General features: G+C 44.9%; 1 protein-coding gene across 4 annotated transcripts in view; it reads left to right on the top strand.

Moving 5' to 3' along the window:
• LOC123757294 (leukocyte elastase inhibitor) overlaps nucleotides 1-25,588 on the top strand; it is a 91,370-nt gene that overhangs the window by 49,905 nt on the left and 15,877 nt on the right. The window lies entirely within an intron of this gene.

Raw genomic sequence — 25,588 nt, 5'->3', positions numbered from 1 at the left:
TGACAACACCAGGGGAGTCGTCATGTTAAGCTGACAACACCAGGGGAGTCATGTTAAGCTGACGACACCAGGGGAGTCATGTTAAGCTGACGACACCAGGGGAGTCGTGATGTTAAGCTGACAACACCAGGAGAGTCGTCACCTTGAGCTGACGACACCAGGGGAGTCGTCATGTTAAGCTGACAACACCAGGGGAGTCGTCATGTTAAGCTGACGACACCAGGGGAGTCGTCATGTTAAGCTGACAACACCAGGGGAGTCGTCAACTTAAGCTGACGACACCAGGGGAGTCGTCATGTTAAGCTGACAACACCAGGGGAGTCGTCATCTTAAGCTGACGACACCAGGGGAGTCGTCATGTTAAGCTGACGACACCAGGGGAGTCGTCATCTTAAGCTGACGACACCAGGGGAGTCGTCATGTTAAGCTGACAACACCAGGGGAGTCGTCATCTTAAGCTGACGACACCAGGGGAGTCGTCATGTTAAGCTGACGACACCAGGGGAGTCGTCATGTTAAGCTGACGACAACAGGGGAGTCGTCATCTTAAGCTGACAACACCAGGGGAGTCGTCATTGTGAAATTTTTTTCTACGCCTACCTCCCTTAGGAGGTGGACTACAAGTTTAAAGGCTGCTCACGGCAGTTAAGCATGAGTCCAATAGAAAAAGGAAAAGCGGGAGCAAACCGCCAGGCCTCCACCACTAGGGGTGAAAACCTGTCCACAATAGGCCGCTGGCTCCTCCTAGTTAAACAGGACGTTAAAACTAATAAAGGGTAACCGACGGGTTCTCACAATCAAATATTTATATTTGATGTGGCGCTATGAATTGAAATTCGAATTCCCAAGAACAACCGTCATATCAAAAGATCACATCAACATTCAATCGTATAAAGCAGAACATGGGTGGAAAAGAATGGTTGAAGGGTTGACATCAAAGACCGTTTTCTATAAAATAAACAATTTATTAATAACAAGAGACTAAACTACTACAACATCGAGTTTACACTACGTTAATGTCCATCCAGTGGCACTATAACAAACAGCTAAATAGCAACCCTTGCTGTGCGGCTGCATACTGAACTAACCTGAACACAGGTGTGCCCACTGATGACACAATATTGCAAATCAAAAAAATATATCACAGACTAAGTTACATTACAGAGAGTGACTCGTTACGTTAATGTCTATCCAGTGGCAATTTCAACACAGCTATTCAGCAGCCCCTCGAGAAATGACAGCAGTCTCCATCTTGCTGACACTTCGGGCGGACCAGTGAACTAACTGAACAATGATGGATGCCCACTGATGACACAAGCTTGCAATCAATATTGTCACTGCTTCACGGTGAACAGATACTATAATCACAATCTTAAGGGTCCTCCACCCATAACAGGAGAGACCCCCGTAACTAGGCGGGTAGTCCAACAGTGACTCCCCCTATCACAACCTAATGTGAACACTCTTTGCAACCCCCTGCAAGGAGTTGCACTGTAACCAGTAAACAAAGCCAGGCAAGGTGGGATTCTGAGACACGGCTCCAGTAATCCCTAAGTTACTTTACTCTCGTCACCAGACGATAAACAAAAGAAAATTGCCTTAATCAATTACAAAATTGATTATGTGATTAATTACGTTAATTGCCTGATCACAGCAGTCAGCAACAAAGTACTACGTTAATCACAAAGACTTGTCTCTTAGACAACAGCATGATAGTACTCTACGTTAATCATTAACACTTGTCTCTCTTAACACAAGTCATCTTGTTGCCAATAACTCAAGACTCTTACATTACATCACACTTGATTCCTTGCAAGTATTCAGTGAGTAATTCCTAATTAAGGTCAAACGGACCACTAATTACATCCCCGTCGAGTTATGTTAACTAAGCCTACCACTAACTTGGTAGCTTCTCAACAGTCTATGTCAAAATTTACTTTAATGAGTGTTAATTACCCTAATTAACCCTGAGCAGTTTATTAACTGTCACCAGGACCGATAATTAATCATACATAAATACGTCTCACTCCGCACTGCCTAAGCAGGTCTCATCAAACACTCTGAATTCACGGGAGAGGAGTTAATTACTCCCCTAATTAACATAAGTGCATATTAATCCACTGTCATCAGACAGGATATGATTAATATAGTAGAATATAGAATATAGTATAGAATATAGTAGATAGGGACAGTGGGAATCTCGTTAATCCATTCATGCGCGTCACTAATTAGATGACGAGGCATTTGGCTTCGTCAAATTAAACTTCCCACTTATTTCAAGGTGAAGAAAAAAGTGAATTCCTCTAGGGAGCCGGTCGGCCGAGCGGACAGCACGCTGGACTTGATTCTGTGGTCCTGGGTTCGATCCCAGGCGCCGGCGAGAAACAATGGGCAGAGTTTCTTTCACCCTATGCCCCTGTTACCTAGCAGTAAAATAGGTACCTGGGTGTTAGTCAGCTGTCACGGGCTGCTTCCTGGGGGTGGAGGCCTGGTCGAGGACCGGGCCGCGGGGACACTAAAAAGCCCCGAAATCATCTCAAGATAACCTCAAGATAGAATATATTACACTTATTTAGAGGTGTCCCCCCACCTCTAAAACCGTTGAGAGTCAAATATCCTCTCATACCACTTCACTCTCAACTCTCATCCTATTTCACAGAAACAGGAAAACTTCTGTAACTCTCTACAGAGCGATCACAGACCTCTAGTTAGTCTTAAACGACAGTCCTAAACATCAGCTTTCATCCAACACCACACAAGTGCATGTTAGTTTGAAAACTTCTTGTCTAGAGTCCCTAGAGCGACTCTAGCCTAATCTAGAAACTAGAAAAACTAGCTGAGGGAATCTTCATTCATTCACAGTCATGTTAAGCTGACAACACCAGGGGAGTCGCCATCTTAAGCTGACTCCACCAGGGGAGTCGTCATGTTAAGCTGACTCCACCAGGGGAGTCGTCATGTTAAGCTGACGACACCAGGGGAGTCGTCATGTTAAGCTGACGACACCAGGGGAGTCGTCATGTTAAGCTGACGACACCAGGGAAGTCGTCATGTTAAGCTGACGACACCAGGGGAGTCGTCATGTTAAGCTGACGACACCAGGGGAGTCGTCATGTTAAGCTGACGACACCAGGGGAGTCGTCATGTTAAGCTGACGACACCAGGGGAGTCGTCATGTTAAGCTGACGACACCAGGGGAGTTGTCATGTTAAGCTGACGACACCAGGGGAGTCGTCATGTTAAGCTGACGACACCAGGGGAGTCGCCATCTTAAGCTGACTCCACCAGGAGAGTTGTTGGGACCACCCGGAGGTGGTGTAGTGCTGGTAAGCTGTATATTTGCTGTCTGTCTGTCTTGTTGTACAACATTAGGGACTCAGCGCGAACACATATGTTCTGCAACACGCTCCTTATTGTTACTCCACTGTTCCTAATGTTCCCTGTCACGTCCTCCGCATCCGTTGTCCCATTGTGTTCCCTGTCACGTCCCCGCCCTCCGTTGTCTCATTGTGTTCCCTGTCACGTCCTCGCCTTTGTCTCATTGTGTACACCTGTCACGTCCCCGCCGTTGTCTCATTGTGTACACCTGTCACGTCCTCGCCGTTGTCTCATTGTGTACACCTGTCACGTCCCCGCCGTTGTCTCATTGTGTACACCTGTCACGTCCTCGCCGTTGTCTCATTGTGTTCCCTGTCACGTCCCCGCCGTTGTCTCATTGTGTACACCTGTCACGTCCTCGCCGTTGTCTCATTGTGTACACCTGTCACGTCCCCGCCGTTGTCTCATTGTGTACACCTGTCACGTCCCCGCCGTTGTCTCATTGTGTACACCTGTCACGTCCTCGCCGTTGTCTCATTGTATACACCTGTCACGTCCCCGCCGTTGTCTCATTGTGTTCCCCTGTCACGTCCCCGCCGTTGTCTCATTGTGTACACCTGTCACGTCCCCGCCGTTGTCTCATTGTGTACACCTGTCACGTCCTCGCCGTTGTCTCATTGTGTTCCCTGTCACGTCCCCGCCGTTGTCTCATTGTGTACACCTGTCACGTCCTCGCCGTTGTCTCATTGTGTACACCTGTCACGTCCCCGCCGTTGTCTCATTGTGTACACCTGTCACGTCCCCGCCGTTGTCTCATTGTGTTCCCTGTCACGTCCCCGCCGTTGTCTCATTGTGTTCCTGTCATGACCTCATGGTCAACAGCATCGCTGGTCAACCAAAGCCTGGCCAATTTTCAATAAGTGTCTAGGGGTAAAGTTTAAAAGGCTTGTTAAAACAACGCCAGTTTACTGGGACATATAAACCGGTCACCGTAAAACACTGAGAACTATTATTCTCTATATACAATTGATATACACTAGTATACAACTGATACTGTAATCAGAACAAGGAGCTTCAACACACAGCTCAATTAGTCACATCAATGAACTTTAAGAACTTAAAACACAGCAATCAAAATCAGTAACGGCTAATACTTAGGACTAACTGACACCAGGCTCCAACCGTCGCAGTGGTACACTAACCCAAGTAACAGGTTGGAGGTGTTATACATAAATAAGTAGTGGGTGAGGATTCAGTAAAATACTATAACAAGCCTCTACGATCCTCCAATACCCATCTCAACACTAAAACACCTACCACCTGACACAGCTGATATATCTCGGTAGACTGCGATAGTCTGATCCATTTATACGAAAATCATTATTCCTATCTATACCTGAGTAATAAGGAACCAACAGTATATAACACAACCTACAGCTGGACGCCTACACGTCCTTCTATCTAGGAAATCGGGTGAGTAATGACTTACCAAGAGCTGAGCCGGCCAAGAACGACTGTGCTGCCAACATGACAAGTCACTCCTCTCACATAACAGAAGCTCAAAAACACAATTGTAACTTCTACGTCACACATTACTAAGTGCGTATTAGAATATACAATAATCTCCACAGGAGAGTACACAGCAAACTCAAGGTACATTAGAATATAACATGGTTTATATACAATCACGTAAGGCAGTCAATTCTCTTACATATGGTAACACTTGCGACGTCTCGACTATGGGTAAGGGAGAGGGGGGGGGGGTATTTGGAGGATTACCAGCAGTTATCTGATCCACCGGTGTTTACAACTTACATTATTGTTTATCCCTAGTCATATCTTAAGTATATCTAATTCTACATACTACTATATACACCATAATAATTTAGCTTCTGCTAGCGTATTATCAACATGAGAGTACAGATATAAGAAATAACACTAATATTTTACTATACGGTCTGAACACAGCATACTAGTGTATGCAACCCATCCTACTAATTGACAGTACGTAATACTAAGTGTTATAAATACATTTCCTAACTGTCATACATAGTACATAATTGCACTTAAAGGGCTGTTACATTTATCTCCCTATTTTCTGTTAAGACACTCAGAATTTTAGGATGAAGTTTTAATGTTCCGTTCGCTATGCACAAGTTTTAAATATGAGGAATTTCATTTTTTTTTATTAAACAATAGAGATTTTACACAAAATTTGAAAGTATCTTGAATTACTTTAAAATTTATTGAAATATTTTAGTTTTGTTTTATTTATTTTATAAAACTGTAATATCAATATAGCTATAGGTTAAGTAGTAATTGTAATTAAGAAGCAATAAAAAGTTAGGTTAGGTCGTGGTTTTCTATTCAGCTTCTCAGGTAAACTCAAATATTCACTATATTTGACAGTACGGTTTAATACTAAGTGAAAATAAATACCATTCCTGACTGCCATACATAGTCCATAATTACACTTAATAGGCTGTTACATTTACTTCCCCATTTTTGGAGGACAGACTGGTGTATGTGTGGTCATAACAGCTCTCTGTCATGTCCCTCCCTTTGTCTCAATATGTTCCCTGTCACGTCCCCTCCGTTGTCTCGTTATGTTCCCTGTCACGTCCCCTCCGTTGTCTCATTATGTTCCCTGTCACGTCCCCTCCGTTGTCTCATTATGTTCCCTGTCACGTCCCCTCCGTTGTCTCGTTATGTTCCCTGTCACGTCCCCTCCGTTGTCTCGTTATGTTCCCTGTCACGTCCCCTCCGTTGTCTCGTTATGTTCCCTGTCACGTCCCCTCCGTTGTCTCGTTATGTTCCCTGTCACGTCCCCTCCGTTGTCTTATTATGTTCCCTGTCACGTCCCCTCCGTTGTCTCGTTATGTTCCCTGTCACGTCCCCTCCGTTGTCTCGTTATGTTCCCTGTCACGTCCCCTCCGTTGTCTCGTTATGTTCCCTGTCACGTCCCCTCCGTTGTCTCGTTATGTTCCCTGTCACGTCCCCTCCGTTGTCTCGTTATGTTCCCTGTCACGGCTCCTCCGTTGTCTCGTTATGTTCCCTGTCACGTCCCCTCCGTTGTCTCATTAAGTTCCCTGTCACGTCCCCTCCGTTGTCTCGTTATGTTCCCTGTCACGTCCCCTCCGTTGTCTTATTATGTTCCCTGTCACGTCCCCTCCGTTGTCTCATTATGTTCCCTGTCACGTCCCCTCCGTTGTCTCATTATGTTCCCTGTCACGTCCCCTCCGTTGTCTCGTTATGTTCCCTGTCACGTCCCCTCCGTTGTCTCGTTATGTTCCCTGTCACGTCCCCTCCGTTGTCTCGTTATGTTCCCTGTCACGTCCCCTCCGTTGTCTCGTTATGTTCCCTGTCACGTCCCCTCCGTTGTCTTATTATGTTCCCTGTCACGTCCCCTCCGTTGTCTCGTTATGTTCCCTGTCACGTCCCCTCCGTTGTCTCGTTATGTTCCCTGTCACGTCCCCTCCGTTGTCTCGTTATGTTCCCTGTCACGTCCCCTCCGTTGTCTCGTTATGTTCCCTGTCACGTCCCCTCCGTTGTCTCGTTATGTTCCCTGTCACGGCTCCTCCGTTGTCTCGTTATGTTCCCTGTCACGTCCCCTCCGTTGTCTCATTATGTTCCCTGTCACGTCCCCTCCGTTGTCTCGTTATGTTCCCTGTCACGTCCCCTCCGTTGTCTTATTATGTTCCCTGTCACGTCCCCTCCGTTGTCTCGTTATGTTCCCTGTCACGGCTCCTCCGTTGTCTCGTTATGTTCCCTGTCACGTCCCCTCCGTTGTCTCATTATGTTCCCTGTCACGTCCCCTCCGTTGTCTCGTTATGTTCCCTGTCACGTCCCCTCCGTTGTCTCGTTATGTTCCCTGTCACGTCCCCTCCGTTGTCTCATTATGTTCCCTGTCACGTCCCCTCCGTTGTCTCTTTATGTTCCCTGTCACGTCCCCTCCGTTGTCTCGTTATGTTCCCTGTCACGTCCCCTCCGTTGTCTTATTATGTTCCCTGTCACGTCCCCTCCGTTGTCTCGTTATGTTCCCTGTCACGTCCCCTCCGTTGTCTCATTATGTTCCCTGTCACGTCCCCTCCGCTGTCTCGTTATGTTCCCTGTCACGTCCCCTCCGTTGTCTCGTTATGTTCCCTGTCACGTCCCCTCCGTTGTCTTATTATGTTCCCTGTCACGTCCCCTCCGTTGTCTCGTTATGTTCCCTGTCACGTCCCCTCCGTTGTCTTATTATGTTCCCTGTCACGTCCCCTCCGTTGTCTCGTTATGTTCCCTGTCACGTCCCCTCCGTTGTCTCATTATGTTCCCTGTCACGTCCCCTCCGTTGTCTCGTTATGTTCCCTGTCACGTCCCCTCCGTTGTCTCGTTATGTTCCCTGTCACGTCCCCTCCGTTGTCTCGTTATGTTCCCTGTCACGTCCCCTCCGTTGTCTCGTTATGTTCCCTGTCACGTCCCCTCCGTTGTCTTATTATGTTCCCTGTCACGTCCCCTCCGTTGTCTCGTTATGTTCCCTGTCACGTCCCCTTCGTTGTCTCATTATGTTCCCTGTCACGTCCCCTCCGTTGTCTCGTTATGTTCCCTGTCACGTCCCCTCCGTTGTCTCGTTATGTTCCCTGTCACGTCCCCTCCGTTGCCTCACTATGTTCCCTGTCACGCCTCCCCCGCCTGTCCGGGAGAGGCGTGATAGGGAGATAGGGAGCCGGTCGGCCGAGCGGACAGCACGCTGGACTTGTAATCCTATGGTCCTGGGTTCGATCCCAGGCGCCGGCGAGAAACATTGGGCAGAGTTTCTTTCACCCTATGCCTTTGTTACCTAGCAGGCAGTAAAATAGGTACCTGGGTGTTAGTCAGCCGTCATGGGCTGCTTTATGGGGGTGGAGGCCTGGTCGAGGACCGGGCCGCGGGGACACTAAAAAGCCCCGAAATCATCTCAAGATAACCTCCCCCCCCTCCGTTGTCTCATTATGTTCCCTGTCACGTCTCCTCCGATGTCCCATTATATTCCTTGACCGGTATCGGCATCTTTTGCTGACATTACTAGGAGTGTGGTCGGGACGGCCTGGTGGTAGTATAGTGCTGGTAAGGTTGGGGTTGATACCACCTCCACCCTTCCACCTTATCTAAAGACTAAACGAACTCCTAACTCCATACTCTCCAAGCAACTGTAGACTTCAATCATTAGCAGATTTCCAATAGATAATCAGGACTACACAGCCCGAAGGTACTGAGAGGTATCAGATTCAGATTCAGATTCTTTATTCAGCTAAAGGTACATACATAACAGATGAGTTACAAACATAATGCTGGATTTAAAGAAAGAACTAGCACATATAATACCTAAAGCCACTAGTACGCATAGCGTTTCGGGCTATGCGTACTAATATCTAATATTAGATTTTCCCTCATATCTCCTAGACAGGTTAAATATCCCAAAAGAAATCCACAGGGAAACAGCAGTTCGGTTATTTAGACTACGTCTAGGTTACAGATGCAACTGTGGAAATTAGTGAACCCAGATAGAGAGAATGCATCTGCTGCCAAATAATTACAGAAAAGCCATTACTTCACTATCTCCTGGAATGTCAAGCAACCAACGACCTCAGAAAAGCTTTAAGAGTCAATGAGTCTTGCAGTAACCACCCTGAAGCCATCAACCCTGCCACTCTTCTGGTCAAAAAAGGTGTCTAGCAGGTGGACATGCTCATAAATACTGTCAAGCAGTATCCTCCCCAGCGATAGCAGCCTGGCGATTTAAATACGACCTCAACACACAGTATACATTCACAAAAAATAATAAATAAAATCTACCACTTACAGGGTATTCATACCCGTGCCACCTCCTGGGTGGCTTAATCTTCATCAATCAATCATATCTTCTCTCCAAACCTTTAGATCTACCGAGCAACTCGAAGCCACAAATCCACGACAGCAAACTACCAGACCCTCATTTAAAAGTTAATGGAATACTCTTCAGCATGTCCGAGTCTGCTCCGAGTCTTGAGCACCCATGATGCACCATTCTGAACACCAGGGCCTCGAACAACTGTAGAAAACAAATCCCTACTACACAAGGCGGAGTCGACTGCTAGCGGCAGTGGAGTGAGGACGTTTACCGACCCTCCGTGGCTGTTGGAGTTGTTTGCTGTTTTGGTCGCCAGGTGGTGTGGGGGTCCCTGCCCTACCAGTTTTGTTGCCTGCCTGGCTGCGTTGACGTGGCAGTTCTGACATGGGGGGCCGTCTTCCTCCTGTTCAGCCTGTGAACTCCGTGGGCCTGGAGTTCACTTGTAAGGCTGGTTATCCGACCATCGAGATGGTGATGTGTGACATGCTTCGTGTCCCGGTGGAAGCTGTTTACGATGTGGAGCTAGTTACTGCCCATTGGGTTGTTATTAAGTTCGTTGGGGAGGACGAGTACCGGGACTTCCTCCGTCGGTACGGGGGGTGTACGTTGCCGTTGCCAGACGATGCCGGCTCTGTGGCGATTTCGGACCGCAGTGGTGCCCTGACTTATGTCAGTATCCATGGTGCGCCCATGGAGTTCCCTGATGACCTCCTCCGGCGTTACTTCGGGGGGTTTGGTACTGTTGTCAGCGTGCGGGTGAATACGCTCTCCTCGGGGCGGTATGCTGGGAGGCGTACAAACATTCGCACGTTGGAGATGCGCCTGCGGTTGGATATACCTTCTTCTGTCCGGCTTATGGGATACTACGTCCGGGTGTATTATGCCCGGCAGCCTCGTACCTGTTTCCGGTGTGGCCTGTTGGGGCATCAGGCTGCCGGGTGCTCTGAGGCCCCTGCTGCTCCTGTCAACTTGTTCCGCGACGAGGATTTCCCGCCGCTCCCTCTGGAGGTACACAAGGCGGAGATATTGATGAGGTGGTGCGCGTCCCGTCTGCTGCTGCAGCTTCCCTGGTGGCGCCTGCCGTTCCTCCGGTTGTTGCCATCCCTCCTCCGGTTCTTGAGGTACCGTCGGTTGGTCTGCCTGATATTGTCGCTGTTCCAGCTGTTCCTGTGGGCCTTCCTGGAGCCCCCTGTGTGACGTCGCTGTCTTCTCCCTCGTCTTCTGATGCTGCACCTGGCCCTGTGTCCGTGACTCGGGTCCTGGATGTGCTTGGTGCTTGGGGGGCTGCGGAGCCTCTTCTGTGTGTGGCCCGGTTCCCCCTGTGGTAGAGGCTGCTGCCGTTCTGTCAGGCGTCGGTTCCTTCGGCTCGTGGTACCCGTGTTTCTGGGTCATTTACCGGCTCTGACGATATCCGGCCGGTGCCCAAACGTTCCCGGCGTTCCTCTTCTTCCTGGGCCGACGTTGGTGACTTCAGTGGCTGCGGGTCTTCGGGTGTTGACAGTGTGGATACGGATGCGTCGATGTCTCCGCGGTTCGTGGTAGCAGGGGGGGCCATGTGCCTGCTGGTGCTGGTGCCTGTGTCTCGGACGTGCCTTCGGTTCTTTCTCCGCCGGGGGACTCTCCACAGTGGGGGATGGTGGCTTCCGCTGCCAGGGATGGTGTGGACTCTGGTGCTGGGCGTGGCCTGGTGGTGACGTTACGGAAGGATACGTGCCGTCCGGGTTCCCTGCTGTCGTCTGGTGGTGTGCCCGGGGCCGCGGGTACCCCTGTGGTGCGGGTGCGCGTTGGGGCCCTGGGTGAAGTGCTGCCGGCGTCTGTGATGCCGCCGGGTCCCTCACTGGTCGAAGATTGCTGAGTTACTGCTGTCTGACGGGCCGGAGTGCTTTCATGGTGGGCAAGTTCCCTTTCTGTGGGGGCGAGTAGCGACTTCTCGCCTCATGAGTACTACCATCTGGGTCCCCAGTTTGCAGGTGTTTGTTGCCCCGGTTCCGGATATTATGGCGTCCCCGGCGGATGGACGGGACCCTTTGCAATGGGTGTTCTGGGAGGCGTTTAATGTATGGTTCCCGCGGGCCAGGTTCCCGGGCAAGTATGTGCTCTGATTTCCTGTGTATTTGCTCTACGACATGCTGTGTGCCCTTCTGGCTGTTTGTTTGCCCGGTTCTATTATATGCATCTGCCTCTCCCTTTGTGCGTTGCTTTGCTGTGTGGCATATTAGTTTCTAGTGCTTGGCGTCGCTCGTTTCGCGTTTTGGCTTGGCATTTCGCCTTTCCTGGCTTTGCGATTCACCCTTCACGGGTACGCCGGGGCGCATCCGATCCCACGATCGTCGTCGCCCCTAACTCAACAACAACAACAACAACAACTACACAAGGCAAAAAACTATTGCATAGATCAGGGTAAAAAAAATAATACACCTGCTATTGCCTCCAGGATATCTCAAGCACGGATGATGACTTCTACGTCATCAAATGCCCCAGTAGCTGGATGTAGCAAAGACACCACGTTCCAACCAAGAGTCTCCTCACCTGACAAAGAAAGGCAGCCAAAGGAGTATCAAGTGACCACTGTGGCAATGATTATTGACTCATTGACAGAGACCATCAGCATGATGCTTGGTAATGCATAAACAAGCACTACGACAGACCAACCCTCATTCAAAGAAGGAAATGTCAACAAAGGTAAAAAAAAATCTACTGAACTTATTTGCTCCACACTTCTACAAGCCCTACCGGAAAATGTTGACGAAGTCGAAGAAGGTGACGAAACTGAATTGTTTCAGCACCTAATGGCAGTCTCTACTCCAGCCAAGAAGACACAAGCTGTCGGGGAAATCAGCCCATTAGAAACTACCATGGACTCAATGGATACTCAAACAGAATATCGGACAATAACAACAATCTCAATATTATACAATGGAACCTTCATGGATTCAAAAACAAAGCTCAAACACTCAGAGCAGTGCTTCTCAAGGACAACATTGATATTATTTTACGTCAATAAGCACTTACCAGGATTGAAAGGTTCCCACTGCCCAATTGCACAAGGTGGCACCAACGGCATTTCACTACTAGTAAGAAATAATATTAATGCCACTCCAATCACTAACCTGTGATTGAACGAAGAGAACGTGAAGGACGTGAGGACGTCAAAATTATGGGAATTAATCTCCTTATGAGGAATTCAATGCTGTCCATCTTCAATGAATAAAGGAGCCATAGAGAATACGATATGGATCTCTCTGCAATCTTTGTAATAGAGGTCACCACACCTACTATCATCTCGGATGACTTCAACGCTTATAGTGGACTGCTACTTGATTCACCAAGAATCGAAGCCAACGGAAGACATATTGAACACCTTTTGGATGAAGTCCGTCTGCTTAACTTAACGTAACCAACCCATATTCGTGGCAGGTAGCTGGACCTCACATTTGTCTCTACCAGTATTTATGAGTTGTACTTGCTGGGGTTAAGCTCAGACTCACTACCAATAACACAATAACCAAAGTTATTATTTTACTAGTCACTTGACTATGTACTGACTAGTGACCACTTTGCTGCAAGAACAGGTGTGGGAACCACCTTACCTCCATCTGGATCAAATCAATGACAATCCATGAATCCTTATTAGTCAGGATCTACAAAAAGCCTTCGAGCTAATTAGTGCTCTAGCTACACTGTGCTGCCTGGTGGATAAGGAAATCAAAGTACACGCTCTTGCCTTTGTCAAAGGAAGTCTGCTTAACAGAAAAGCTAAAGTCAAATTCCAAGGAAAAACATCTACCTCAAAAGGCGGGAAAATTAGACTCCACAGGGTGGAATACTAAACCCCTTCCACTTCAACTGTCTCTTGGAACAATTCATGAAGCTCAAGTTACCAAAGGCCAAACTGTTTAACTATGCAAATGACTTTGAATGGCAAAGGCGCCAGGAACTATGCACAAAAAAGGCCTAGACATCATCAGGAAGGAAACGGAACGCATAGCAATGAAAATAAACAACAATAAAACCAAAGCAATGGTTGTTAAAATGAGAGCTCAAAACATCCGACTCGCAATACAAGAACAAGAGATTGAGAGTGTTACATCTTCTCAATATCTTGGAGTCATAATAGACAGCCAGTTGAAATTCACTAGAGAAATTGAATATCTTCGGCAACGTTGCAAAGCCAGAAACTCAGCTTTCTGTTCCCAGACAAGTCTCAGAGGTGGTGCAACTTTGCCAGTGCTAAAAATGTACTTCGTTCAAGAAGTTAGGTCACTCACTGACTATGCTACTCCTGCTCTTACATCTCTTAGCGATAAGCAATGGGAGAAACTCAAATTGATGCCCTCAGAACAATGCTGAATGCTCTTATATGAATGCGTTGAAAGACTCTAAGAATAGAAACCAACTTACCAGCCTTAGAAAACAGGATCAAACAAGAATTATCCACCATAACAGCAAAACTTGTTGGAACCATCACCATACTGTCAATCAAAGATAGCATACACAGATCGATTCACAGAAATCTTCAATATAGAACAAATGCATGGAAAGATAATCTGGTTAGGATTCTAGAGAAAGGGGACTTAAAACAAACCATTAGAAACAAATGAGAATTTAGACCTATCAACACTTTCGGCAGCCTCCTTCATGGGAAGAATCAAGTTTAAAGATAATCATTGAAGGATTACCAGGTAAAAAATCAGCTTGTGACTCTCAGAGGCTCAAAGCAATCATAGAACAACAAATGGAAAGCCCCTCAAGACCGACAACCACTCATATCTTCACAGATGGATCAGTTGATCAGGAAAGAGATACTGCTGGGGCAGCAGTTTACACTGAAGCTTACTGGAGCATGCAATGAAAAATAATGTACATGATGTCTTCATTTATTCAGATTCTAAATCTTCGCTCCAGGCTTTGTTATCCAGCCAGCACAGAGATAATATACAAGTCATCATATAAATCCTACATATAGGAAACGAAGCACACAATCTATGGGTGTCAGTCACTCTAAATTGAATACCAAGTCACATTGGTATAGATTGTAATGAAAAGGCAGACTCACTAGCAAAAACTGTCACTACTCTACCTGTTGTACAGGTTAATATACCTTCATGTTTTTTTACAGATTAAGGAGCAAATCAAGAAGAAAATACTCCCAACTTTCAAAAGTCACAACAGAGCCAAATTAGCGAAAGGCAGATCCACTGCGATGTGGTACGACCAAGCCACTGGGTACTCCTCTTTCAAGCCTGGAAAAAGATATCCAGAGACATTGCCGTATCCATACACAGACTCAGACTTGTTACAAGTGCTGTTGAGAGGTAATAAATCCAAAGAATGTCATATTTGTAAAACAGATGTAGAGACATTCATCTGTCTGTAATAATTATTACACTAATTACTGGAATGTGAAGCAACTAAAGTCTAGTTAATCAAACTCAAAATTCAACCAACAAGAACAGCTGCATTAGATGCAGAATCCACAGTGACAATAACGGTTAGAAAAGTAGTTGAAGAATTGGACGCATTAGTGAACACTGTGCATCTATATCCACCACCAAGATAATATTATTAAAACAAGACTAAAATCAGTGTGCTAAAACAGAAGAGGAAAAGAAACGGGAGAAAAGGAGGCAACCCCACCTCGATTTAAAACTTTGACCCAAATATCACAGTAACAAGGTATCTGGGGAATTTTTCATGAGTAGATTGGCCGTTTTTTTTTGGTTTTATAATAAAGTAGCAGTACCCGGCCACACGTTGCTGTGGCTCAGCCACGCATGTGCGTTGCTGAGCCTCAGCAACCTTCCCTGTTCCCCAGTTCTCTCCACCAAATCCCCCCTCACCCGTCTCCTCGGCCTCCTAACAATTCCCCATTCCACCGTCCCCTCGTCCTCCCCACCATTCCCCACTCCATCATCCCCTCTTCCTTCCCACCATGAACACTTCCCTGTCCCTTTGTCCTCTCCACCATTCTCCATTCCCCCATTCCCTCGTTCTAACCATCCCAAACTCCCCCGTCCCTCGTCCTTCCCCACCATTATCCGCTCCCTTGTCCCCTCGTCCTCCCTACCATCTCTCACTTTCATCCCCACCATTCCCCACTCCCTCGTCTGATGCCTTCCCAAATGGTCTGATGTTCCCATCAGAAAATTGGGAACATCAAGTGATCAGATGTTCCCATCACTGAAAAATAAGAAAAAAGTTAAAATATTAAACGAAAATATTAAAATTAAAAAAATAAACTATACTCACGAAATGAACTGAATGGTAAACAACACAGCTCAATTCCAATGCAATTCACATAAAATATTAAATCTAAATGAAAATAAATCAGAATCTATGAAAATTCAATTTATCAGTGAAATCAGAATCATTAAAATGGAACTGTAACATATTTAGTGTAGCATGTGTGTTCTTCTTACATGCAACAGATGGCGCTGTTTTTCAAGAAACGCATAGTTTTACCTATAACAGATGTGGCATCTATACTTATACTTAAGTAAATACCGGTAAGGTAAACAACAGCTATATTCCAACACAATGTCACATAAAATAATTTAATAAAAAATAAAATAAATCGAAATATATGAAAATAAAATTTATATATGCATTCGGAAACATTGAAATGAAATTCGTGACATATTTATTATAGTGTGCATGTTGCTATTATGTGCAACAGATGACGTTGCTTTTCAAAAAACACATGTTTTTACCTGTCACAGGGGGTTGCATCTATATAGTAGGCATATAAAAAGATGCGCATATTCGAATGGAACGTTGTGTCAGAATTTCAAAGCAATCGGAGAATAACTTTGGGAGATTACAGCGTGTGTTGCTCTTACATCCAACAGAGGGCGATGTTTTTAAAAAAAAGCATGTTTTCTCTGGTCACAGATGAGGCATGTATATATAAGTGTATAGAAACACGCGCCTATTCGAATGCAATGTCGTGTCAAAATTTCAAAGCAATCAGTAAAGAGGATTCGATAATTTCTCTCACATGAAAAACACAATTTTTCAGATAGGCATGTTTTTTTCCATCCGTTTCCATATATATATATATATATATATATATATATATATATATATATATATATATATATATATATATATATATATATATTAGTATATTTTGGTAGCAGTCTTTCCTGTAGACATATTTTATTAAATATGACCGAAAAAGTAAGATTAATAATTCTAACACGAATTTTCTCAATCTTTCGTACATTATGCTTCACTGTTGGAGGTAAATCAAAAATCACTTCTCCAAAATTCATTTTTATTTCTAGTCTGACGCGACACGGGCGCGTTTCGTAAAACTTATTACATTTTCAAAGACTTCACAAATACACAACTGATTAGAACTTGCGTTTCCCTGATTTTATATCTACATTTGAGTGAGGGAAGGGTGATGTGGCATTACATTTGAGTGAGGTGGGAAGGATGATGTGGCATTAGAGGATATTAATAGGGTATTAAAAGTATCAACACAAGACAGAACACGAAACAATGGATATTGAATAGAAGTGTTTGTAGAAAGCCTATTGGTCCATATTTCTTGATGCTTCTATATTGGAGCGGAGTCTTGAGGTGGGTAGAATATAGTTGTGCAATAATTGGCTGATTATTGCACAACTATATTCTACCCACCTCAAGACTCCGCTCCAATATAGAAGCATCAAGAAATATGGACCAATAGGCTTTCTACAAACACTTCTATTCAATATCCATTGTTTCGTGTTCTGTCTTGTGTTGATACTTTTAATACCCTATTAATATCCTCTAATGCCACATCATCCTTCCCACCTCACTCAAATGTAATGCCACATCACCCTTCCCTCACTCAAATGTAGATATAAAATCAGGGAAACGCAAGTTCTAATCAGTTGTGTATTTGTGAAGTCTTTGAAAATGTAATAAGTTTTACGAAACGCGCCCGTGTCGCGTCAGACTAGAAATAAAAATGAATTTTGGAGAAGTGATTTTTGATTTACCTCCAACAGTGAAGCATAATGTACGAAAGATTGAGAAAATTCGTGTTAGAATTATTAATCTTACTTTTTCGGTCATATTTAATAAAATATATATATATATATATATATATATATATATATATATATATATATATATATATATATATATATATATATATATATATATATATATATATATATATATATATATATATATATATATATATATATATATGCAGAATAACCACATATGAAAAATAGAAAATGCTTAACGCGTTTTCGGATAATTCGCCTTCATCAGAGCAAAGTAGAATCAAAGTAGAATGGATTCTACTTTGCTCTGATGAAGGCGAATTAGCCGAAAACGCGTTAAGCATTTTCTATTTTTCATATGCGGTTATTCTGCATACTTGGATCAGTGTTTTTGTGATCATTGTTGCATATATATATATATATATATATATATATATATATATATATATATATATATATATATATATATATATATATATATATATGCCTATACTTGCATAAACCACAAGTGAAGATTAAATAATCTTTGGACAACACCCACCAGTGGGACTCGAACCCAGAAAGCACAACTACCTTCCAGTAGCAGGCATAACTAGTATGCTTTAACCCACTACACCATCAGACCTTACAAAAGAAGTAGATAGTTCGAGATATATATCTCAAACATCTCCACTTCCCGAAGGCACCAGATGAGTGTGGGGTCAGTCTGCATTTTCCATCAAGCCACTGTCAATGTGAGAGAACTTGTGTCCAGCTTATAAGCCTATACTTGCATAAACCACAAGTGAAGATTAAATAATCTTTGGACAACACCCACCAGTGGGACTCGAACCCAGAAAGCACAACTACCTTCCAGTAGCAGGCATAACTAGTATGCTTTAACCCATTACACCATCAGACCTTACAAAAGAAGTAGATAGTTCGAGATATATATCTCAAACATCTCCACTTCCCGAAGGCACCAGATGAGTGTGGGGTCAGTCTGCATTTTCCATCAAGCCACTGTCAATGTGAGAGAACTCGTGTCCAGCTTATAAGCCTATACTTGCATAAACCACAAGTGAAGATTAAATAATTTTTGGACAACATTCACCAGTGGGACTCGAACCCAGAAAGCACAACTACCTTCCAGTAGCAGGCATAACTAGTATGCTTTAACCCACTACACCATCAGACCTTACAAAAGAAGTAGATAGTTCGAGATATATATCTCAAACATCTCCACTTCCCGAAGGCACCAGATGAGTGTGGGGTCAGTCTGCATTTTCCATCAAGCCACTGTCAATGTGAGAGAACTCGTGTCCAGCTTATAAGCCTATACTTGCATAAACCACAAGTGAAGATTAAATTATCTTTGGACAACACCCACCAGTGGGACTCGAACCCAGAAAGCACAACTACCTTCCAGTAGCAGGCATAACTAGTATGCTTTAACCCACTACACCATCAGACCTAACAAAAGAAGTAGATAGTTCGAGATATATATCTCAAACATCTACACTTCCCGAAGGCACCAGATGAGTGTGGGGTCAGTCTGCATTTTCCATCAAGCCACTGTCAATGTGAGAGAACTCGTGTCCAGCTTATAAGCCTATACTTGCATAAACCACAAGTGAAGATTAAATAATCTTTGGACAACACCCACCAGTGGGACTCGAACCCAGAAAGCACAACTACCTTCCAGTAGCAGGCATAACTAGTATGCTTTAACCCACTACACCATCAGACCTTACAAAAGAAGTAGATAGTTCGAGATATATATCTCAAACATCTCCACTTCCCGAAGGCACCAGATGAGTGTGGGGTCAGTCTGCATTTTCCATCAAGCCACTGTCAATGTGAGAGAACTCGTGTCCAGCTTATAAGCCTATACTTGCATAAACCACAAGTGAAGATTAAATAATCTTTGGACAACACCCACCAGTGGGACTCGAACCCAGAAAGCACAACTACCTTCCAGTAGCAGGCATAACTAGTATGCTTTAACCCACTACACCATCAAACCTTACAAAAGAAGTAGATAGTTCGAGATATATATATATATATATATATATATATATATGTTGTACCTAATAGCCAGAACGCACTTCTCAGCCTACTATTCAAGGCCCGATTTGCCTAATAAGCCAAGTTTTCATGAATTAATGTTTTTTCGTCTACCTAACCTACCTAACCTAACCTAACCTAGATTTTTTTGGCTACCTAACCTAACCTTACCTATAAATATAGGTTAGGTTAGGTTAGGTAGGGTTGGTTAGGTTCGGTCATATATCTACGTTAATTTTAACTCCAATAAAAAAAAATTGACCTCATACATAGAGAAAAGGGTTGCTTTATCATTTCATAAGAAAAAAATTATAGTAAATATATTAATTCAGGAAAACTTGGCTGATTAGGCAAATCGGGCCTTGAATAGTAGGCTGAGAAGTGAGTTCTGGCTACTAGGTACGACATATATATATATATATATATATATATATATATATATATATATATATATATATATATATATATATATATATATATTGTGACGGTAACGCGTTGGTGTTCGGCTGTTTAAGGCTAGGGGTATGGCCTCGTCACATAGTTATAAACAAAAAGAAAAAACTGGAACTTCGTCTGTGGTAAGGTAAGGAGAAGACACACAAAACACAAGTAAATTTTAACAATGAAATTTTAATTACGTTAAATAAATCAAAACATGAATAAAATGCACAAACAAATTCTTATAATAAAATCAATCAATCAAAATAATAAGAATATTTAAATGACACAATGAAAAGTTACGTTAAGGCAAAATAACAAGAAGTGCAACACAAAATTAAATGGGAGGTGCTGGAATATTGGCTTTAAGCTATCACCTCTCTCAGTACACGCTAACGTCTAGCTGGGATGAGTGATAACTACGAAAGCACTGAACATTCTGAGGTCTGAGGTCGTGGCGACCCCAGACATCAAGTAGTATGGGGGGGGCGAGTGCAGGTGCAGCCAGACCGGCGACCAATCAGCGGGGCCGGTAGCGATCAACAAGTAGTTTGGCGGTTTGAGTCCGAACAGGTGTGTGGCTGCAACGTTTTGCGCTCTGGCAAACCTTGCTGGTGTTGTTGTCGGACATTTCTTCCATAGTAGTTTTATATAATTTCTACGACGTAATTGTGGAGGGAAGAGCAGGCTCAATCTCTTGAAGGAGATTATCGTCACAACTCTCCCCCGAAGCCTGCGGTTCTGGAAGAAGTACGTCGTTATGTGGTGGAGTGATGGATGGAGTCGCTTCTACTTCATAAACTCTGGAGAGGGCATCGGCTATGGTGTTGTCAGAACCCTTGATATAGCGGATCTCCAGGTTGAAGTCTTGTAAATACAGAGCCCATCGTAGAAGACGCTGGTTGGTGAATTGGGCTTGATGTAGGAAGCGGAGAGGGTTGTGGTCTGAGAAGATGGTGGTAGACCTGGCGCCTTGTATGTACGGAGCGAAGTGTTGGAGGTTCAGGACGATGGATAGTAGCTCCTTTTCAATAGTGCTGTAGTTCCTCTGGTGTGGTTTCAGTTTGTAGCTGTAGTAGCTGACAGGTAGAACCTCCTCGCCTCGTTGTTGCATCAGGACACCACCAACGCCGGTACCACTGGCGTCGACATGAAGGACGAAAGGCTTGGTGATATCTGGAGAGGCGAGAATGGGGTTAGAACAGAGGAGGAATTTGAGTTGTTCGAAAGCAACGGTTTGCTGTATGGTCCAATTATACCGTTGCTTGGGACTGGTTAATAGAATTAGAGGTGTGGCGACTGTACTGAAATTCCTCACAAACCTACGGTAGTAAGAGGCAAGACCAAGGAAGCGCAGGAGCTGCTTCCTGGTGGTAGGCTGTGGATACTGTTGGATGGCTTGAGTGTGCGAGTCTAACGGAGCTATGCTGCCACTCCCAATAACATGACCCAGATAACGCACTTTACCTTTCGCGAAAGTGGACTTGCCCAGGTTGATGGTGAGGCCAGCTGTCAGGAGCTTGGAGAACAGACGTCGCAGCTGGAGCAGATGTTCACTCCAGGAGTTGGAGGCTACGACGATATCGTCCAGGTAGGCGTATGTGTTATCCAAGCCCTGGATGACACGGTTGACAGCTCTTTGAAAGGTGGCCGGGGCATTACATAGTCCGAAAGGAAGGCGTTCATATCTGAAAAGTCCAAAAGGAGTGATGAAGGCAGAGATCTCTTTAGCGCGCTCCGTTAGACACACTTGATAGTACCACTTAAGCAAGTCCACTTGGGACAAGTACTGGGCACTACCAATGGCATCAAGGATGTCATCTATCCTTGGCAAGGGGTAAGCATCCTTGACAGTGACAGAGTTCAGTTTACGATAGTCAGTGCACAACCGCACCTTACCTTGGGGTTTGGGCACCAAGATACAAGGTGAGGCCCAGGGGGACTCACAAGGTGTAGCCAGTCCATGATCCAAGAGGTATTGCACCTCAGCACGCATGACTTCCTTCTTGCTCGGGCTGATTCGGTAGAAGGGTTGACGAATCGGCCGGGTGTCGGGGAGCAGTTGGATGTCGTGCTGGGTAACATTACACTCTTGGGGATCATCTCGGAACAACTCTTGATGTTCTCTGAAGATCTTGACGAGAGGTGCACTATGATTATCCTGAAAGTATTTGGGAAGATCATTAAGGATTTCGGAATTAGAAAGTGCTGACTCCTTGTCAGTGCTTTCGGGAGGAGAAGCTGGGAAGGTCTCACTGTGGATGTAGGGTTCTGTGAAAGTAGAATAGTTAGTTAGGACAGTGGGAGGAGTACCATTATATTGCTTCAGGAGGTTGACGTGGCACAGCTGGGTCTTCCGCCGCCTATCTGGAGTCTCTATTACGTAGTTGTTATTATTCCTGCACTCTTTGACGCAGTAGGGTCCTGAAAATCTGTTTTGTAAAGGTGAACCTGGGATAGGGAAATAGGCAAGGACGAAGTCTCCCGGCTTGAATTTTCTTACTTTGCTGGTCTGGTCGTAATGAGTCTTCATTCTCACCTGGGCTTTCAATAGATTATCATGGGCAAAGCGGTGGACTCTCTCTAGAATGTGTTGAAGGTTTTGAAGAAACTGGGGCACATTCTGATGCTCACTGAAGGTGGCATCTCTGAGAGAGTCTTTGAAAGCCTTAAGGGGAGTACGGCACTTACGGCCGTAGAGCATCTCATAAGGAGATACTCCTAGGGACTCATTGGGGAGACTTCTGAAAATACACATTATAAGGTCAAGCTGCTTATCCCAATCCTTCGAGGTCTCACTACAAAACTTTTTCAAGAGTGCTTTGATGGTCTGATGACTACCTTCAAGAGAACCCTGTGAAGCAGGATGATAGGGGCTGGACAATACCTGTTTGATGTTGAACTCCTCCAGTGTCCTTTTGAAGAGATCACTGGTGAAGTTGGTACCACAGTCACTTTGAATCTCCCTGGGAAATCCGTATTGAGTGAAGATCTTCAATAGATGTTTTATAACCGTAGCAGCCGTGATGTTCTTCACTGGAACTGCTATGGGAAATCTGGTGGTAGGACACAGGATGGTTAGGATGTAGGCGTTACCTGAACTGGTCCGAGGTAAAGGACCAACACAGTCTATTATGAGTCTGTGGAAAGGTTCCGCAGGCACCTGTATGGGAATCAGTGGTGCTCTGGGAATGGAGACGTTCGGTTTGCCTGCCATCTGACATGTATGACACTGTTTTACGTACTGTTTGACGTTATTTACCATACCTGGCCAGTAGTAGTCTTGACGAATCCCATGGTAAGTCTTGTTGAAGATGTAGTGGGAGAATGCTCCGTGGGCCAGGTGTAGAATAGTGGGCCGCAGGCTGGTGGGAATCACAAGTTGTTCGATGTTGGCCCAATCGTCCTCCTCCTTCAGTTTACTGGGTCTATATCTGCGGTAGAGCAAGTCGTTCTCTAGGAAGAACCCAGGAATACTGTCGGGTTGAGTCTCAGCCTGGAAAAACAATGGTGTTAAAGTAAGATCTTCCCTCTGCAACTTACGGAACTCCAACTTGGTCAGATGCGGGGGTAGTTTCTGAGGGTCTTGAGGGACAGCGGTAGCAGTAGAGTCAGCTGGCTGTGGACGTGCGGCTTGTGCACGGGTGGTCACGAGAACCGGAGGAGAAACTTCATCACTCTCTTGAACCTCTGCTGGAACATACTCAAGAATAGGGTTTATTGGCACAGAGTTACACACCTGGGGTTTGTCCATGACGATCAGGTTGGTCGGTTGCAGGTCTTCTGCCAAGTCGTTGCCTAGGAGAAGTTGCACTCCAGGCATGGGAAAAGGCTTTTCCCTGACGGCGACTTGGACTTCCCCGTTCACGTAGGGACAATCCAGGTGGACTCTGGCGAGAGGGTATGGAGTGGTAGCAGTGAGGTCAGTGATGAAGACTGTTTCTCCGGTGTAGACGATGTTGGGCACAGCCGACTTCAAGATGATCGATTGTAGAGCCGCTGTGTCCCTCAAGATCTTCAATTTGAAACGTCCCTCCGGATTTGAACCGTTGGCAGAGACAGTTCCAGTATACAGGTGGTTACTGAAAAGAGAAAGATCATTAACATCAACACCAACATTCATCACAGGCTTACCGGACTTAGGAGGAGTTGGTTTGGGTCTTTGTTGGTCAGTGGTTCCCTTGTATTGAGACTTACCACACTTGTCTATGGTATGTCCATAGAGTCTACAATACTTGCAGTACAGTTGTGAACCAGCTTGATCGGGGCTCACCTTCTCGTAACTGTACCACGACTTCTTACTGGAGGATGGTTCGGGTGTCAGCCGGTGGATGAGGCTGTAAGTGTCAGCCGACTTAGCACACTTCAGGTAGTCGGTTTCTTCTTTATCTGCTAAGTAGAGGCGGACAGGAGGTGGCACACGTCTCAAGAATTCTTCAACAAGCATCAGGTTGACGAGTTCTGTAAAAGTAGAGACATGTGCTGCTTCCAGCCATTTCATGAAATACCTCCGTTTCGTGTTAGCAAACTCGAGGAAGGTAGTGGTACTTGCCTTCAGGTGGTCACGGAATTTCCTTCTATAACTTTCAGTAGAGAGGAGGTAGGCGTCCAACACTGCTTGTTTCAGAGTGTGGTAGTCATTCTCAGACGCCAAAGTACTGAGTGTGACTGCAGCTCTACCTGTAAGATGGACTCTGAGAAGTGTGGCCCATTGGTCGACAGGCCAACTGAGTTGATTAGCAAGGGTTTCAAAGGTGGTAAAGAACACATCAACTTCTGCTTCTACAAAGGATGGCATTAACTTACTTGCATGTGATATATTAAAACTGACGGGAAGATTGGCAGTAGCTTGCTAGCGTTGAGTGAAGTGTGAAGTTTCCAAGGCGATTTCACGTTGACGACACTCTAGAGCCAGAGTCGCTTGTTGCTTGTCATGTTCGCGTTGTAACTCTAACTCGCGTTGTTTGGTTTCGAGCTGTACTCTCTCACGTTCATGGAGCAAGGAGACCTCACGTTCGTGGAGGGCGAGTCCACGTTCGTGTTCTTCTCTCCTCAAGGCAGCTTCGCGTTCTTGTTCGTCTCTTCTCAAAGCAGCTTCGCGTTCTTGTTCGTCTCTTCTTATGGCAGCTGCTTCCCTTTGCTGTTCGCGGGCTTCCCTTTGCTGCTCACGTTCAATCTTGGCCAGTTCCAATTGGAGTTTCATCGTTGCCAAATCAGTTTTTCCTGCAATATAGTAAGTTTCATGAGTTTCAGAGTCTATCTTACCTTGCTCTAAATAGTAATCCAGCAACAGGTTGTGTAGGTCATTTTTGTTGGCTTGGTAGGGAACTTCTAGTTGATACTCATGTGCAAGAGTTTGTAATTCAGTCCTCTTGGCACGACTTAAAGTCCCTATTTCACCTGCTGGATTTGTACGGAAAGCTTGGAGACGAAACATGGTGAAATTAGCAAATAAAGGTACACGAATATTCAATAGTGAATGTCAGAAACAGGACAACGTGGCAACTGGTACCTATCCTGTGAGATCTTTAACAATTAAAGTTAAGTAAAAGATGTTAAATGATTAAATTAAATCAAGGGCGCAGGAAATCTTGTACCCGGTACTCATGTAAGAGGATAAGGGCAAGAAAATCCTACTAACAAATGAAACAGAGTTTCGAAAACAAATGAAACAGTTAAATGCTTCAAAAGTAAAATTGGTAGTCCAAGGATGTAGGCATACCTTGCCACGTCTCTATAGGACATAAAGCAAGTTTTTCCTACTGAATTTAATATGATACTTACAGAATTAGCGAACTTTTGTGCTCTGAAAAAATAAGCTAATTCCCTACCGTTGTATGTATCATCATCTCTGACTGACGTGTAGGGGTGCGAGGTGTCAACTGGTGACGAGAACTGCTGCTGAGGTCCCAATTCAGCAACTAAAGTTCGAGCT

This window comes from Procambarus clarkii, chromosome 13 (genome assembly GCF_040958095.1).
Source record: "Procambarus clarkii isolate CNS0578487 chromosome 13, FALCON_Pclarkii_2.0, whole genome shotgun sequence".
Taxonomy (NCBI): domain Eukaryota; kingdom Metazoa; phylum Arthropoda; class Malacostraca; order Decapoda; family Cambaridae; genus Procambarus; species Procambarus clarkii.
This window is presented reverse-complemented; position numbering and strand designations above follow the sequence as displayed.